This window comes from Rhineura floridana, chromosome 2, assembly GCF_030035675.1.
Source record: "Rhineura floridana isolate rRhiFlo1 chromosome 2, rRhiFlo1.hap2, whole genome shotgun sequence".
NCBI classification, from domain to species: Eukaryota; Metazoa; Chordata; class Lepidosauria; order Squamata; family Rhineuridae; genus Rhineura; species Rhineura floridana.
This window is the reverse complement of record NC_084481.1, coordinates 27,803,308-27,821,755: the sequence shown is the minus strand read 5'-3', so window position 1 is coordinate 27,821,755 and position 18,448 is coordinate 27,803,308.

Sequence of the window (18,448 nt, the reverse complement as noted above, 5' to 3'; positions counted from 1 at the left end):
GCATCTCAAACTCGCGTCATATAATGCCCAAGATCCGAAAGGGCAGAAAAAGTTTACGGAACCTGTTTCCCTGCTCTAGATTCTGAACAAGCTGCAGAAACCTGAGTGCAGCTCAGGAGAGAAAAAGCAGACAAAAACTGTGACCCGCGGGTCAGGATTTTTTCAAAAAAATGAAAAGTATCCAAAGCATCTCAAACTCGCGTCATATGATGCCCAAGATCCAAAAGGGCAGAAAAAGTTTACGGAACCTGTTTCCCTGCTCTAGATTCTGAACAAGCTGCAGAAACCTGAGTGCATTTTAGGAGAGAAAAAGAAGACAAAAACTGTGACCCGCAGGTCAGGATTTTTTCAAAAAAATGAAAAGTATCCAAAGCATCTCAAACTCGCGTCATATGATGACCGAGATCCGAAAGGGCAGAAAAAGTTTGCGGAACCTGTTTCCCTGCTCTAGATTCTGAACAAGCTGCAGAAACCTGAGTGCACCTCAGGAGAGAAAAAGATGGCAAAAACTCTGACCCGCGGGTCAGGATTTTTTCAAAAAAATGAAAAGTATCCAAAGCGTCTCAAACTCGCGTCACATAATGCCCGAGATCCAAAAGGGCAGAAACAGTTTGCGGAACCTGTTTCCCTGCTCTAGATTTTGAACAAGCTGCAGAAACCTGAGTGCAGCTCAGGAGAGAAAAAGAAGGCAAAAACTGTGACCCCCGGGGTCAGGATTTTTTCAAAAAAATGAAAAGTATCCAAAGCATCTCAAACTCGCGTCATATGATGCCCGAGATCCGAAAGGGCAGAAAATGTTTGCGGAACCTGTTTCCCTGCTCTAGATTCTGAAGAAGCTGCAGAAACCTGAGTGCAGCTCAGGAGAGAAAAAGAAGACAAAAGCTGTGACCTGCAGGTCAGGATTTTTTCAAAAAAATGAAAAGTATCCAAATTATCTCAAACTCGCGTTATATAATGCCCAAGATCCGAAAGGGTAGAAAAAAATTACGGAACCTGTTTCCCTGCTCTAGTTTCTGAACAAGCTGCAGAAACCTGAGTGCAGCTCAGGAGAGAAAAAGAAGGCAAAAACTGTCTGAAGAAGCTGCAGAAACCTGAGTGCAGCTCAGGAGAGAAAAAGAAGGCAAAAACTGACAGGTCAGGATTTTTTCAAAAATATGAAAAGTATCCAAAGCGTCTCAAACTCGCGTCATATGATGCCCGAGATCCAAAAGGGCAGAAAAAGTTTGCAGAACCTGTTTCCCTGCTCTAGATTCTGAACAAGCTGCAGAAACCTGAGTGCAGCTCAGGAGAGAAAAAGAATGCAAAAACTATGACCCGCGGGTCAGGATTTTTTCAAAAAAATGAAAAGTATTCAAAGCGTCTCAAACTCGCGTCATATGATGCCCAAGATCCGAAAGGGCAGAAAAAGTTTACGGAACCTGTTTCCCTGCTCTAGATTCTGAACAAGCTGCAGAAACCTGAGTGCATTTTAGGAGAGAAAAAGAAGACAAAAACTGTGACCCGCAGGTCAGGATTTTTTCAAAAAAATGAAAAGTATCCAAAGCATCTCAAACTCGCGTCATATGATGCCCGAGATCCGAAAGGGCAGAAAAAGTTTGCGGAACCTGTTTCCCTGCTCTAGACTCTGAACAAGCTGCAGAAACCTGAGTGCAGCTCAGGAGAGAAAAAGAAGACAAAAACTGTGACCCGCAGGTCAGGATTTTTTCAAAAAAATGAAAAGTATCCAAAGCGTCTCAAACTCACGTCATATGATGCCCAAGATCCAAAAGGGCAGAAAAAGTTTGCGGAACCTGTTTCCCTGCTCTAGATTCTGAACAAGCTGCAGAAACCTGAGTGCAGCTCAGGAGAGAAAAAGAAGGCAAAATCTCTGACCCGCGGGTCAGGATTTTTTCAAAAAAATGAAAAGTATCCAAAGCGTCTCAAACTCGCGTCATTTGATGCCCGAGATCCAAAAGGGCAGAAAAAGTTTGCGGAACCTGTTTCCCTGCTCTAGATTCTGAACAAGCTGCAGAAACCTGAGTGCAGCTCAGGAGAGAAAAAGAAGGCAAAAACTGTGACCCGCGGGTCAGGATTTTTTCAAAAAAATGAAAAGTATCCAAAGCATCTCAAACTCGCGTCAAATAATGCCCAAGATCCGAAAGGGCAGAAAAAGTTTACGGAACCTGTTTCCCTGCTCTAGATTCTGAACAAGCTGCAGAAACCTGAGTGCAGCTCAGGAGACAAAAAGATGACAAAAAGTGTGACCCACGGGTCAGGATTTTTTAAAAAAAATGAAAAGTATCCAAAGCGTCTCAAACTCGCGTCATATGATGCCCGAGATCCGAAAGGGCAGAAAATGTTTGCGGAACCTGTTTCCCTGCTCTAGATTCTGAACAATCTGCAGAAACCTGAGTGCAGCTCAGGAGAGAAAAAGAAGACAAAAGCTGTGACCCGCAGGTCAGGATTTTTTCAAAAATATGAAAAGTATCCAAAGCGTCTCAAACTCGCGTCATATAATGCCCAAGATCTGAAAGGGCAGAAAAAGTTTACGGAACCTGTTTCCCTGCTCTAGATTCTGAACAAGCTGCAGAAACCTGAGTGCAGCTCAGGAGAGAAAAAGAAGACAAAAGCTGTGACCCGCGGGTCAGGATTTTTTCAAAAATATGAAAAGTATCCAAAGCATCTCAAACTCGCGTCATATAATGCCCAAGATCCGAAAGGGCAGAAAAAGTTTACGGAACCTGTTTCCCTGCTCTAGATTCTGAACAAGCTGCAGAAACCTGAGTGCAGCTCAGGAGAGAAAAAGAAGACAAAAGCTGTGACCCGCGGGTCAGGATTTTTTCAAAAAAATGAAAAGTATCCAAAGCATCTCAAACTCGCGTCATATGATGCCCAAGATCCAAAAGGGCAGAAAAAGTTTACGGAACCTGTTTCCCTGCTCTAGATTCTGAACAAGCTGCAGAAACCTGAGTGCATTTTAGGAGAGAAAAAGAAGACAAAAACTGTGACCCGCAGGTCAGGATTTTTTCAAAAAAATGAAAAGTATCCAAAGCGTCTCAAACTCGCGTCATATGATGACCGACATCCGAAAGGGCAGAAAAAGTTTGCGGAACCTGTTTCCCTGCTCTAGATTCTGAACAAGCTGCAGAAACCTGAGTGCAGCTCAGGAGAGAAAAAGATGGCAAAAACTCTGACCCGCGGGTCAGGATTTTTTCAAAAAAATGAAAAGTATCCAAAGTGTCTCAAACTCGCGTCACATGATGCCCGAGATCCAAAAGGGCAGAAAAAGTTTGCGGAACCTGTTTCCCTGCTCTAGATTCTGAACAAGCTGCAGAAACCTGAGTGCAGCTCAGGAGAGAAAAAGAAGGCAAAAACTCTGACCCGTGGGTCAGGATTTTTTCAAAAAAATGAAAAGTATCCAAAGCGTCTCAAACTCGCGTCACATAATGCCCGAGATCCAAAAGGGCAGAAACAGTTTGCGGAACCTGTTTCCCTGCTCTAGATTTTGAACAAGCTGCAGAAACCTGAGTGCAGCTCAGGAGAGAAAATGAAGGCAAAAACTGTGACCCCCGGGGTCAGGATTTTTTCAAAAAAATGAAAAGTATCCAAAGCGTCTCAAACTCGCGTCATATGATGCCCGAGATCCGAAAGGGCAGAAAATGTTTGCGGAACCTGTTTCCCTGCTCTAGATTCTGAACAAGCTGCAGAAACCTGAGTGCAGCTCAGGAGAGAAAAAGAAGACAAAAGCTGTGACCTGCAGGTCAGGATTTTTTCAAAAATATGAAAAGTATCCAAAGCATCTCAAACTCGCGTCATATAATGCCCAAGATCTGAAAGGGCAGAAAAAGTTTACGGAACCTGTTTCCCTGCTCTAGATTCTGAACAAGCTGCAGAAACCTGAGTGCAGCTCAGGAGAGAAAAAGAAGACAAAAACTGTGACCCGCAGGTCAGGATTTTTTCAAAAAAATGAAAAGTATCCAAAGCGTCTCAAACTCGCGTCATATGATGCCCGAGATCCGAAAGGGCAGAAAATGTTTACGGAACCTGTTTCCCTGCTCTAGATTCTGAACAAGCTGCAGAAACCTGAGTGCAGCTCAGGAGAGAAAAAGAAGGCAAAAACTCTGACCCGCGGGTCAGGATTTTTTCAAAAAAATGAAAAGTATTCAAAGCGTCTCAAACTCGCGTCATATGATGCCCAAGATCCAAAAGGGCAGAAAAAGTTTACGGAACCTGTTTCCCTGCTCTAGATTCTGAACAAGCTGCAGAAACCTGAGTGCATTTTAGGAGAGAAAAAGAAGACAAAAACTGTGACCCGCAGGTCAGGATTTTTTCAAAAAAATGAAAAGTATCCAAAGCATCTCAAACTCGCGTCATATGATGCCCCAGATCCGAAAGGGCAGAAAAAGTTTGCGGAACCTGTTTCCCTGCTCTAGACTCTGAACAAGCTGCAGAAACCTGAGTGCAGCTCAGGAGAGAAAAAGAAGACAAAAACTGTGACCCGCAGGTCAGGATTTTTTCAAAAAAATGAAAAGTATCCAAAGCGTCTCAAACTCACGTCATATGATGCCCAAGATCCAAAAGGGCAGAAAAAGTTTGCGGAACCTGTTTCCCTGCTCTAGATTCTGAACAAGCTGCAGAAACCTGAGTGCAGCTCAGGAGAGAAAAAGAAGGCAAAATCTCTGACCCGCGGGTCAGGATTTTTTCAAAAAAATGAAAAGTATCCAAAGCGTCTCAAACTCGCGTCATTTGATGCCCGAGATCCAAAAGGGCAGAAAAAGTTTACGGAACCTGTTTCCCTGCTCTAGATTCTGAACAAGCTGCAGAAACCTGAGTGCATTTTAGGAGAGAAAAAGAAGACAAAAACTGTGACCCGCAGGTCAGGATTTTTTCAAAAAAATGAAAAGTATCCAAAGCGTCTCAAACTCGCGTCATATGATGACCGACATCCGAAAGGGCAGAAAAAGTTTGCGGAACCTGTTTCCCTGCTCTAGATTCTGAACAAGCTGCAGAAACCTGAGTGCAGCTCAGGAGAGAAAAAGATGGCAAAAACTCTGACCCGCGGGTCAGGATTTTTTCAAAAAAATGAAAAGTATCCAAAGTGTCTCAAACTCGCGTCACATGATGCCCGAGATCCAAAAGGGCAGAAAAAGTTTGCGGAACCTGTTTCCCTGCTCTAGATTCTGAACAAGCTGCAGAAACCTGAGTGCAGCTCAGGAGAGAAAAAGAAGGCAAAAACTCTGACCCGTGGGTCAGGATTTTTTCAAAAAAATGAAAAGTATCCAAAGCGTCTCAAACTCGCGTCACATAATGCCCGAGATCCAAAAGGGCAGAAACAGTTTGCGGAACCTGTTTCCCTGCTCTAGATTTTGAACAAGCTGCAGAAACCTGAGTGCAGCTCAGGAGAGAAAATGAAGGCAAAAACTGTGACCCCCGGGGTCAGGATTTTTTCAAAAAAATGAAAAGTATCCAAAGCGTCTCAAACTCGCGTCATATGATGCCCGAGATCCGAAAGGGCAGAAAATGTTTGCGGAACCTGTTTCCCTGCTCTAGATTCTGAACAAGCTGCAGAAACCTGAGTGCAGCTCAGGAGAGAAAAAGAAGACAAAAGCTGTGACCTGCAGGTCAGGATTTTTTCAAAAATATGAAAAGTATCCAAAGCATCTCAAACTCGCGTCATATAATGCCCAAGATCTGAAAGGGCAGAAAAAGTTTACGGAACCTGTTTCCCTGCTCTAGATTCTGAACAAGCTGCAGAAACCTGAGTGCAGCTCAGGAGAGAAAAAGAAGACAAAAACTGTGACCCGCAGGTCAGGATTTTTTCAAAAAAATGAAAAGTATCCAAAGCGTCTCAAACTCGCGTCATATGATGCCCGAGATCCGAAAGGGCAGAAAATGTTTACGGAACCTGTTTCCCTGCTCTAGATTCTGAACAAGCTGCAGAAACCTGAGTGCAGCTCAGGAGAGAAAAAGAAGGCAAAAACTCTGACCCGCGGGTCAGGATTTTTTCAAAAAAATGAAAAGTATTCAAAGCGTCTCAAACTCGCGTCATATGATGCCCAAGATCCAAAAGGGCAGAAAAAGTTTACGGAACCTGTTTCCCTGCTCTAGATTCTGAACAAGCTGCAGAAACCTGAGTGCATTTTAGGAGAGAAAAAGAAGACAAAAACTGTGACCCGCAGGTCAGGATTTTTTCAAAAAAATGAAAAGTATCCAAAGCATCTCAAACTCGCGTCATATGATGCCCCAGATCCGAAAGGGCAGAAAAAGTTTGCGGAACCTGTTTCCCTGCTCTAGACTCTGAACAAGCTGCAGAAACCTGAGTGCAGCTCAGGAGAGAAAAAGAAGACAAAAACTGTGACCCGCAGGTCAGGATTTTTTCAAAAAAATGAAAAGTATCCAAAGCGTCTCAAACTCACGTCATATGATGCCCAAGATCCAAAAGGGCAGAAAAAGTTTGCGGAACCTGTTTCCCTGCTCTAGATTCTGAACAAGCTGCAGAAACCTGAGTGCAGCTCAGGAGAGAAAAAGAAGGCAAAATCTCTGACCCGCGGGTCAGGATTTTTTCAAAAAAATGAAAAGTATCCAAAGCGTCTCAAACTCGCGTCATTTGATGCCCGAGATCCAAAAGGGCAGAAACAGTTTGCGGAACCTGTTTCCCTGCTCTAGATTTTGAACAAGCTGCAGAAACCTGAGTGCAGCTCAGGAGAGAAAATGAAGGCAAAAACTGTGACCCCCGGGGTCAGGATTTTTTCAAAAAAATGAAAAGTATCCAAAGCGTCTCAAACTCGCGTCATATGATGCCCGAGATCCGAAAGGGCAGAAAATGTTTGCGGAACCTGTTTCCCTGCTCTAGATTCTGAACAAGCTGCAGAAACCTGAGTGCAGCTCAGGAGAGAAAAAGAAGACAAAAGCTGTGACCTGCAGGTCAGGATTTTTTCAAAAATATGAAAAGTATCCAAAGCATCTCAAACTCGCGTCATATAATGCCCAAGATCTGAAAGGGCAGAAAAAGTTTACGGAACCTGTTTCCCTGCTCTAGATTCTGAACAACCTGCAGAAACCTGAGTGCAGCTCAGGAGAGAAAAAGAAGACAAAAACTGTGACCCGCAGGTCAGGATTTTTTCAAAAAAATGAAAAGTATCCAAAGCGTCTCAAACTCGCGTCATATGATGCCCGAGATCCGAAAGGGCAGAAAATGTTTACGGAACCTGTTTCCCTGCTCTAGATTCTGAACAAGCTGCAGAAACCTGAGTGCAGCTCAGGAGAGAAAAAGAAGGCAAAAACTCTGACCCGCGGGTCAGGATTTTTTCAAAAAAATGAAAAGTATTCAAAGCGTCTCAAACTCGCGTCATATGATGCCCAAGATCCAAAAGGGCAGAAAAAGTTTACGGAACCTGTTTCCCTGCTCTAGATTCTGAACAAGCTGCAGAAACCTGAGTGCATTTTAGGAGAGAAAAAGAAGACAAAAACTGTGACCCGCAGGTCAGGATTTTTTCAAAAAAATGAAAAGTATCCAAAGCATCTCAAACTCGCGTCATATGATGCCCGAGATCCGAAAGGGCAGAAAAAGTTTGCGGAACCTGTTTCCCTGCTCTAGACTCTGAACAAGCTGCAGAAACCTGAGTGCAGCTCAGGAGAGAAAAAGAAGACAAAAACTGTGACCCGCAGGTCAGGATTTTTTCAAAAAAATGAAAAGTATCCAAAGCGTCTCAAACTCACGTCATATGATGCCCAAGATCCAAAAGGGCAGAAAAAGTTTGCGGAACCTGTTTCCCTGCTCTAGATTCTGAACAAGCTGCAGAAACCTGAGTGCAGCTCAGGAGAGAAAAAGAAGGCAAAATCTCTGACCCGCGGGTCAGGATTTTTTCAAAAAAATGAAAAGTATCCAAAGCGTCTCAAACTCGCGTCATTTGATGCCCGAGATCCAAAAGGGCAGAAAAAGTTTGCGGAACCTGTTTCCCTGCTCTAGATTCTGAACAAGCTGCAGAAACCTGAGTGCAGCTCAGGAGACAAAAAGTTGACAAAAAGTGTGACCCACGGGTCAGGATTTTTTCAAAAAAATGAAAAGTATCCAAAGCGTCTCAAACTCGCGTCATATTATGCCCGAGATCCGAAAGGGCAGAAAATGTTTGCGGAACCTGTTTCCCTGCTCTAGATTCTGAACAATCTGTAGAAACCTGAGTGCAGCTCAGGAGAGAAAAATAAGACAAAAGCTGTGATCCGCAGGTCAGGATTTTTTCAAAAATATGAAAAGTATCCAAAGCGTCTCAAACTCGCGTCATATAATGCCCAAGATCTGAAAGGGCAGAAAAAGTTTACGGAACCTGTTTCCCTGCTCTAGATTCTGAACAAGCTGCAGAAACCTGAGTGCAGCTCAGGAGAGAAAAAGAAGACAAAAGCTGTGACCCGCGGGTCAGGATTTTTTCAAAAATATGAAAAGTATCCAAAGCATCTCAAACTCGCGTCATATAATGCCCAAGATCCGAAAGGGCAGAAAAAGTTTACGGAACCTGTTTCCCTGCTCTAGATTCTGAACAAGCTGCAGAAACCTGAGTGCAGCTCAGGAGAGAAAAAGAAGACAAAAGCTGTGACCCGCGGGTCAGGATTTTTTCAAAAAAATGAAAAGTATCCAAAGCATCTCAAACTCGCGTCATATGATGCCCAAGATCCAAAAGGGCAGAAATAGTTTACGGAACCTGTTTCCCTGCTCTAGATTCTGAACAAGCTGCAGAAACCTGAGTGCATTTTAGGAGAGAAAAAGAAGACAAAAACTGTGACCCGCAGGTCAGGATTTTTTCAAAAAAATGAAAAGTATCCAAAGCATCTCAAACTCGCGTCATATGATGACCGAGATCCGAAAGGGCAGAAAAAGTTTGCGGAACCTGTTTCCCTGCTCTAGATTCTGAACAAGCTGCAGAAACCTGAGTGCACGTCAGGAGAGAAAAAGATGGCAAAAACTCTGACCCGCGGGTCAGGATTTTTTCAAAAAAATGAAAAGTATCCAAAGTGTCTCAAACTCGCGTCACATGATGCCCGAGATCCAAAAGGGCAGAAAAAGTTTGCAGAACCTGTTTCCCTGCTCTAGATTCTGAACAAGCTGCAGAAACCTGAGTGCAGCTCAGGAGAGAAAAAGAAGGCAAAAACTCTGACCCGCGGGTCAGGATTTTTTCAAAAAAATGAAAAGTATCCAAAGCGTCTCAAACTCGCGTCACATAATGCCCGAGATCCAAAAGGGCAGAAACAGTTTGCGGAACCTGTTTCCCTGCTCTAGATTTTGAACAAGCTGCAGAAACCTGAGTGCAGCTCAGGAGAGAAAAAGAAGGCAAAAACTGTGACCCCCGGGGTCAGGATTTTTTCAAAAAAATGAAAAGTATCCAAAGCGTCTCAAACTCGCGTCATATGATGCCCGAGATCCAGGGCAGAAAATGTTTGCGGAACCTGTTTCCCTGCTCTAGATTTTGAACAAGCTGCAGAAACCTGAGTGCAGCTCAGGAGAGAAAATGAAGGCAAAAACTGTGACCCCCGGGGTCAGGATTTTTTCAAAAAAATGAAAAGTATCCAAAGCGTCTCAAACTCGCGTCATATGATGCCCGAGATCCGAAAGGGCAGAAAATGTTTGCGGAACCTGTTTCCCTGCTCTAGATTCTGAACAAGCTGCAGAAACCTGAGTGCAGCTCAGGAGAGAAAAAGAAGACAAAAGCTGTGACCTGCAGGTCAGGATTTTTTCAAAAATATGAAAAGTATCCAAACCATCTCAAACTCGCGTCATATAATGCCCAAGATCTGAAAGGGCAGAAAAAGTTTACGGAACCTGTTTCCCTGCTCTAGATTCTGAACAACCTGCAGAAACCTGAGTGCAGCTCAGGAGAGAAAAAGAAGACAAAAACTGTGACCCGCAGGTCAGGATTTTTTCAAAAAAATGAAAAGTATCCAAAGCGTCTCAAACTCGCGTCATATGATGCCCGAGATCCGAAAGGGCAGAAAATGTTTACGGAACCTGTTTCCCTGCTCTAGATTCTGAACAAGCTGCAGAAACCTGAGTGCAGCTCAGGAGAGAAAAAGAAGGCAAAAACTCTGACCCGCGGGTCAGGATTTTTTCAAAAAAATGAAAAGTATTCAAAGCGTCTCAAACTCGCGTCATATGATGCCCAAGATCCAAAAGGGCAGAAAAAGTTTACGGAACCTGTTTCCCTGCTCTAGATTCTGAACAAGCTGCAGAAACCTGAGTGCATTTTAGGAGAGAAAAAGAAGACAAAAACTGTGACCCGCAGGTCAGGATTTTTTCAAAAAAATGAAAAGTATCCAAAGCATCTCAAACTCGCGTCATATGATGCCCGAGATCCGAAAGGGCAGAAAAAGTTTGCGGAACCTGTTTCCCTGCTCTAGACTCTGAACAAGCTGCAGAAACCTGAGTGCAGCTCAGGAGAGAAAAAGAAGACAAAAACTGTGACCCGCAGGTCAGGATTTTTTCAAAAAAATGAAAAGTATCCAAAGCGTCTCAAACTCACGTCATATGATGCCCAAGATCCAAAAGGGCAGAAAAAGTTTGCGGAACCTGTTTCCCTGCTCTAGATTCTGAACAAGCTGCAGAAACCTGAGTGCAGCTCAGGAGAGAAAAAGAAGGCAAAATCTCTGACCCGCGGGTCAGGATTTTTTCAAAAAAATGAAAAGTATCCAAAGCGTCTCAAACTCGCGTCATTTGATGCCCGAGATCCAAAAGGGCAGAAAAAGTTTGCGGAACCTGTTTCCCTGCTCTAGATTCTGAACAAGCTGCAGAAACCTGAGTGCAGCTCAGGAGACAAAAAGATGACAAAAAGTGTGACCCACGGGTCAGGATTTTTTCAAAAAAATGAAAAGTATCCAAAGCGTCTCAAACTCGCGTCATATTATGCCCGAGATCCGAAAGGGCAGAAAATGTTTGCGGAACCTGTTTCCCTGCTCTAGATTCTGAACAATCTGTAGAAACCTGAGTGCAGCTCAGGAGAGAAAAATAAGACAAAAGCTGTGATCCGCAGGTCAGGATTTTTTCAAAAATATGAAAAGTATCCAAAGCGTCTCAAACTCGCGTCATATAATGCCCAAGATCTGAAAGGGCAGAAAAAGTTTACGGAACCTGTTTCCCTGCTCTAGATTCTGAACAAGCTGCAGAAACCTGAGTGCAGCTCAGGAGAGAAAAAGAAGACAAAAGCTGTGACCCGCGGGTCAGGATTTTTTCAAAAATATGAAAAGTATCCAAAGCATCTCAAACTCGCGTCATATAATGCCCAAGATCCGAAAGGGCAGAAAAAGTTTACGGAACCTGTTTCCCTGCTCTAGATTCTGAACAAGCTGCAGAAACCTGAGTGCAGCTCAGGAGAGAAAAAGAAGACAAAAGCTGTGACCCGCGGGTCAGGATTTTTTCAAAAAAATGAAAAGTATCCAAAGCATCTCAAACTCGCGTCATATGATGCCCAAGATCCAAAAGGGCAGAAATAGTTTACGGAACCTGTTTCCCTGCTCTAGATTCTGAACAAGCTGCAGAAACCTGAGTGCATTTTAGGAGAGAAAAAGAAGACAAAAACTGTGACCCGCAGGTCAGGATTTTTTCAAAAAAATGAAAAGTATCAAAAGCATCTCAAACTCACGTCATATGATGACCGAGATCCGAAAGGGCAGAAAAAGTTTGCGGAACCTGTTTCCCTGCTCTAGATTCTGAACAAGCTGCAGAAACCTGAGTGCACGTCAGGAGAGAAAAAGATGGCAAAAACTCTGACCCGCGGGTCAGGATTTTTTCAAAAAAATGAAAAGTATCCAAAGTGTCTCAAACTCGCGTCACATGATGCCCGAGATCCAAAAGGGCAGAAAAAGTTTGCAGAACCTGTTTCCCTGCTCTAGATTCTGAACAAGCTGCAGAAACCTGAGTGCAGCTCAGGAGAGAAAAAGAAGGCAAAAACTCTGACCCGCGGGTCAGGATTTTTTCAAAAAAATGAAAAGTATCCAAAGCGTCTCAAACTCGCGTCACATAATGCCCGAGATCCAAAAGGGCAGAAACAGTTTGCGGAACCTGTTTCCCTGCTCTAGATTTTGAACAAGCTGCAGAAACCTGAGTGCAGCTCAGGAGAGAAAAAGAAGGCAAAAACTGTGACCCCCGGGGTCAGGATTTTTTCAAAAAAATGAAAAGTATCCAAAGCGTCTCAAACTCGCGTCATATGATGCCCGAGATCCAGGGCAGAAAATGTTTGCGGAACCTGTTTCCCTGCTCTAGATTCTGAACAAGCTGCAGAAACCTGAGTGCAGCTCAGGAGAGAAAAAGAAGACAAAAGCTGTGACCTGCAGGTCAGGATTTTTTCAAAAATATGAAAAGTATCCAAAGCATCTCAAACTCGCGTCATATAATGCCCAAGATCTGAAAGGGCAGAAAAAGTTTACGGAACCTGTTTCCCTGCTCTAGATTCTGAACAAGCTGCAGAAACCTGAGTGCAGCTCAGGAGAGAAAAAGAAGACAAAAACTGTGACCCGCGGGTCAGGATTTTTTCAAAAATATGAAAAGTATCCAAAGCGTCTCAAACTCGCGTCATATAATGCCCAAGATCCGAAAGGGCAGAAAAAGTTTACGGAACCTGTTTCCCTGCTCTAGATTCTGAACAAGCTGCAGAAACCTGAGTGCAGCTCAGGAGAGAAAAAGAAGACAAAAACTGTGACCCGCAGGTCAGGATTTTTTCAAAAAAATGAAAAGTATCCAAAGCGTCTCAAACTCGCGTCATATGATGCCCGAGATCCGAAAGGACAGAAAATGTTTACGGAACCTGTTTCCCTGCTCTAGATTCTGAACAAGCTGCAGAAACCTGAGTGCAGCTCAGGAGAGAAAAAGAAGACAAAAGCTGTGACCCGCGGGTCAGGATTTTTTCAAAAATATGAAAAGTATCCAAAGCATCTCAAACTCGCGTCATATAATGCCCAAGATCCGAAAGGGCAGAAAAAGTTTACGGAACCTGTTTCCCTGCTCTAGATTCTGAACAAGCTGCAGAAACCTGAGTGCAGCTCAGGAGAGAAAAAGAAGACAAAAACTGTGACCTGCAGGTCAGGATTTTTTCAAAAAACTGAAAAGTATCCAAAGCGTCTCAAACTCACGTCATATGATGCCCGAGATCCGAAAGGGCAGAAAAAGTTTGCGGAACCTGTTTCCCTGCTCTAAATTCTGAACAAGCTGCAGAAACCTGAGTGCAGCTCAGGAGAGAAAAAGAAGACAAAAACTGTGACCCGCGGGTCAGGATTTTTTCAAAAAAATGAAAAGTATCCAAAACGTCTCAAACTCGCGTCATATGATGCCCGAGATCTGAAAGGGCAGAAAAAGTTTGTGGAACCTGTTTCCCTGCTCTAGATTCTGAACAAGCTGCAGAAATCTGAGTGCAGCACAGCAGAGAAAAAGAAGGCAAAAAGAGTGACCCGCGGGTCAGGATTTTTTCAAAAAAATGAAAAGTATCCAAATTATCTCAAACTCGCGTCATATAATGCCCGAGATCCGAAAGGGCAGAAAAAAATTACGGAACCTGTTTCCCTGCTCTAGTTTCTGAACAAGCTGCAGAAACCTGAGTGCAGCTCAGGAGAGAAAAAGAAGGCAAAAACTGTCTGAAGAAGCTGCAGAAACCTGAGTGCAGCTCAGGAGAGAAAAAGAAGGCAAAAACTTTGACAGGTCAGGATTTTTTCAAAAATATGAAAAGTATCCAAAGCGTCTCAAACTCGCGTCATATGATGCCCGAGATCCAAAAGGGCAGAAAAAGTTTGCAGAACCTGTTTCCCTGCTCTAGATTCTGAACAAGCTGCAGAAACCTGAGTGCAGCTCAGGAGAGAAAAAGAAGACAAAAACTGTGACCCGCGGGTCAGGATTTTTTCAAAAATATGAAAAGTATCCAAAGCGTCTCAAACTCGCGTCATATAATGCCCAAGATCCGAAAGGGCAGAAAAAGTTTACGGAACCTGTTTCCCTGCTCTAGATTCTGAACAAGCTGCAGAAACCTGAGTGCAGCTCAGGAGAGAAAAAGAAGACAAAAGCTGTGACCCGCAGGTCAGGATTTTTTCAAAAATATGAAAAGTATCCAAAGCATCTCAAACTCGCGTCATATAATGCCCAAGATCTGAAAGGGCAGAAAAAGTTTACGGAACCTGTTTCCCTGCTCTAGATTCTGAACAAGCTGCAGAAACCTGAGTGCAGCTCAGGAGAGAAAAAGAAGACAAAAACTGTGACCCGCAGGTCAGGATTTTTTCAAAAAAATGAAAAGTATCCAAAGCGTCTCAAACTCGCGTCATATGATGCCCGAGATCCGAAAGGGCAGAAAATGTTTACGGAACCTGTTTCCCTGCTCTAGATTCTGAACAAGCTGCAGAAACCTGAGTGCAGCTCAGGAGAGAAAAAGAAGGCAAAAACTCTGACCCGCGGGTCAGGATTTTTTCAAAAAAATGAAAAGTATTCAAAGCGTCTCAAACTCGCGTCATATGATGCCCAAGATCCAAAAGGGCAGAAAAAGTTTACGGAACCTGTTTCCCTGCTCTAGATTCTGAACAAGCTGCAGAAACCTGAGTGCATTTTAGGAGAGAAAAAGAAGACAAAAACTGTGACCCGCAGGTCAGGATTTTTTCAAAAAAATGAAAAGTATCCAAAGCATCTCAAACTCGCGTCATATGATGCCCCAGATCCGAAAGGGCAGAAAAAGTTTGCGGAACCTGTTTCCCTGCTCTAGACTCTGAACAAGCTGCAGAAACCTGAGTGCAGCTCAGGAGAGAAAAAGAAGACAAAAACTGTGACCCGCAGGTCAGGATTTTTTCAAAAAAATGAAAAGTATCCAAAGCGTCTCAAACTCACGTCATATGATGCCCAAGATCCAAAAGGGCAGAAAAAGTTTGCGGAACCTGTTTCCCTGCTCTAGATTCTGAACAAGCTGCAGAAACCTGAGTGCAGCTCAGGAGAGAAAAAGAAGGCAAAATCTCTGACCCGCGGGTCAGGATTTTTTCAAAAAAATGAAAAGTATCCAAAGCGTCTCAAACTCGCGTCATTTGATGCCCGAGATCCAAAAGGGCAGAAACAGTTTGCGGAACCTGTTTCCCTGCTCTAGATTTTGAACAAGCTGCAGAAACCTGAGTGCAGCTCAGGAGAGAAAATGAAGGCAAAAACTGTGACCCCCGGGGTCAGGATTTTTTCAAAAAAATGAAAAGTATCCAAAGCGTCTCAAACTCGCGTCATATGATGCCCGAGATCCGAAAGGGCAGAAAATGTTTGCGGAACCTGTTTCCCTGCTCTAGATTCTGAACAAGCTGCAGAAACCTGAGTGCAGCTCAGGAGAGAAAAAGAAGACAAAAACTGTGACCTGCAGGTCAGGATTTTTTCAAAAATATGAAAAGTATCCAAAGCATCTCAAACTCGCGTCATATAATGCCCAAGATCTGAAAGGGCAGAAAAAGTTTACGGAACCTGTTTCCCTGCTCTAGATTCTGAACAACCTGCAGAAACCTGAGTGCAGCTCAGGAGAGAAAAAGAAGACAAAAACTGTGACCCGCAGGTCAGGATTTTTTCAAAAAAATGAAAAGTATCCAAAGCGTCTCAAACTCGCGTCATATGATGCCCGAGATCCGAAAGGGCAGAAAATGTTTACGGAACCTGTTTCCCTGCTCTAGATTCTGAACAAGCTGCAGAAACCTGAGTGCAGCTCAGGAGAGAAAAAGAAGGCAAAAACTGTGACCCGCGGGTCAGGATTTTTTCAAAAAAATGAAAAGTATTCAAAGCGTCTCAAACTCGCGTCATATGATGCCCAAGATCCAAAAGGGCAGAAAAAGTTTACGGAACCTGTTTCCCTGCTCTAGATTCTGAACAAGCTGCAGAAACCTGATTGCATTTTAGGAGAGAAAAAGAAGACAAAAACTGTGACCCGCAGGTCAGGATTTTTTCAAAAAAATGAAAAGTATCCAAAGCATCTCAAACTCGCGTCATATGATGCCCGAGATCCGAAAGGGCAGAAAAAGTTTGCGGAACCTGTTTCCCTGCTCTAGACTCTGAACAAGCTGCAGAAACCTGAGTGCAGCTCAGGAGAGAAAAAGAAGACAAAAACTGTGACCCGCAGGTCAGGATTTTTTCAAAAAAATGAAAAGTATCCAAAGCGTCTCAAACTCACGTCATATGATGCCCAAGATCCAAAAGGGCAGAAAAAGTTTGCGGAACCTGTTTCCCTGCTCTAGATTCTGAACAAGCTGCAGAAACCTGAGTGCAGCTCAGGAGAGAAAAAGAAGGCAAAATCTCTGACCCGCGGGTCAGGATTTTTTCAAAAAAATGAAAAGTATCCAAAGCGTCTCAAACTCGCGTCATTTGATGCCCGAGATCCAAAAGGGCAGAAAAAGTTTGCGGAACCTGTTTCCCTGCTCTAGATTCTGAACAAGCTGCAGAAACCTGAGTGCAGCTCAGGAGAGAAAAAGAAGGCAAAAACTGTGACCCGCGGGTCAGGATTTTTTCAAAAAAATGAAAAGTATCCAAAGCATCTCAAACTCGCGTCAAATAATGCCCAAGATCCGAAAGGGCAGAAAAAGTTTACGGAACCTGTTTCCCTGCTCTAGATTCTGAACAAGCTGCAGAAACCTGAGTGCAGCTCAGGAGACAAAAAGATGACAAAAAGTGTGACCCACGGGTCAGGATTTTTTCAAAAAAATGAAAAGTATCCAAAGCGTCTCAAACTCGCGTCATATTATGCCCGAGATCCGAAAGGGCAGAAAATGTTTGCGGAACCTGTTTCCCTGCTCTAGATTCTGAACAATCTGTAGAAACCTGAGTGCAGCTCAGGAGAGAAAAATAAGACAAAAGCTGTGATCCGCAGGTCAGGATTTTTTCAAAAATATGAAAAGTATCCAAAGCGTCTCAAACTCGCGTCATATAATGCCCAAGATCTGAAAGGGCAGAAAAAGTTTACGGAACCTGTTTCCCTGCTCTAGATTCTGAACAAGCTGCAGAAACCTGAGTGCAGCTCAGGAGAGAAAAAGAAGACAAAAGCTGTGACCCGCGGGTCAGGATTTTTTCAAAAATATGAAAAGTATCCAAAGCATCTCAAACTCGCGTCATATAATGCCCAAGATCCGAAAGGGCAGAAAAAGTTTACGGAACCTGTTTCCCTGCTCTAGATTCTGAACAAGCTGCAGAAACCTGAGTGCAGCTCAGGAGAGAAAAAGAAGACAAAAGCTGTGACCCGCGGGTCAGGATTTTTTCAAAAAAATGAAAAGTATCCAAAGCATCTCAAACTCGCGTCATATGATGCCCAAGATCCAAAAGGGCAGAAAAAGTTTACGGAACCTGTTTCCCTGCTCTAGATTCTGAACAAGCTGCAGAAACCTCAGTGCATTTTAGGAGAGAAAAAGAAGACAAAAACTGTGACCCGCAGGTCAGGATTTTTTCAAAAAAATGAAAAGTATCCAAAGCATCTCAAACTCGCGTCATATGATGACCGAGATCCGAAAGGGCAGAAAAAGTTAGCGGAACCTGTTTCCCTGCTCTAGATTCTGAACAAGCTGCAGAAACTGAGTGCACCTCATTAGAGAAAAAGATGGCAAAAACTCTGACCCGCGGGTCAGGATTTTTTCAAAAAAATGAAAAGTATCCAAAGCGTCTCAAACTCGCGTCACATAATGCCCGAGATCCAAAAGGGCAGAAACAGTTTACGGAACCTGTTACCCTGCTCTAGATTTTGAACAAGCTGCAGAAACCTGAGTGCAGCTCAGGAGAGAAAAAGAAGGCAAAAACTGTGACCCCCGGGGTCAGGATTTTTTCAAAAAAATGAAAAGTATCCAAAGCGTCTCAAACTCGCGTCATATGATGCCCGAGATCCGAAAGGGCAGAAAATGTTTGCGAAACCTGTTTCCCTGCTCTAGATTCTGAACAAGTTGCAGAAACCTGAGTGCAGCTCAGGAGAGAAAAAGAAGACAAAAGCTGTGACCTGCAGGTCAGGATTTTTTCAAAAATATGAAAAGTATCCAAAGCATCTCAAACTCGCGTCATATAATGCCCAAGATCTGAAAGGGCAGAAAAAGTTTACGGAACCTGTTTCCCTGCTCTAGATTCTGAACAAGCTGCAGAAACCTGAGTGCAGCTCAGGAGAGAAAAAGAAGACAAAAACTGTGACCCGCGGGTCAGGATTTTTTCAAAAATATGAAAAGTATCCAAAGCGTCTCAAACTCGCGTCATATAATGCCCAAGATCCGAAAGGGCAGAAAAATTTTACGGAACATGTTTCCCTGCTCTAGATTCTGAACAAGCTGCAGAAACCTGAGTGCAGCTCAGGAGAGAAAAAGAATGCAAAAACTATGACCCGCGGGTCAGGATTTTTTCAAAAAAATGAAAAGTATTCAAAGCGTCTCAAACTCGCGTCATATGATGCCCAAGATCCAAAAGGGCAGAAAAAGTTTACGGAACCTGTTTCCCTGCTCTAGATTCTGAACAAGCTGCAGAAACCTGAGTGCA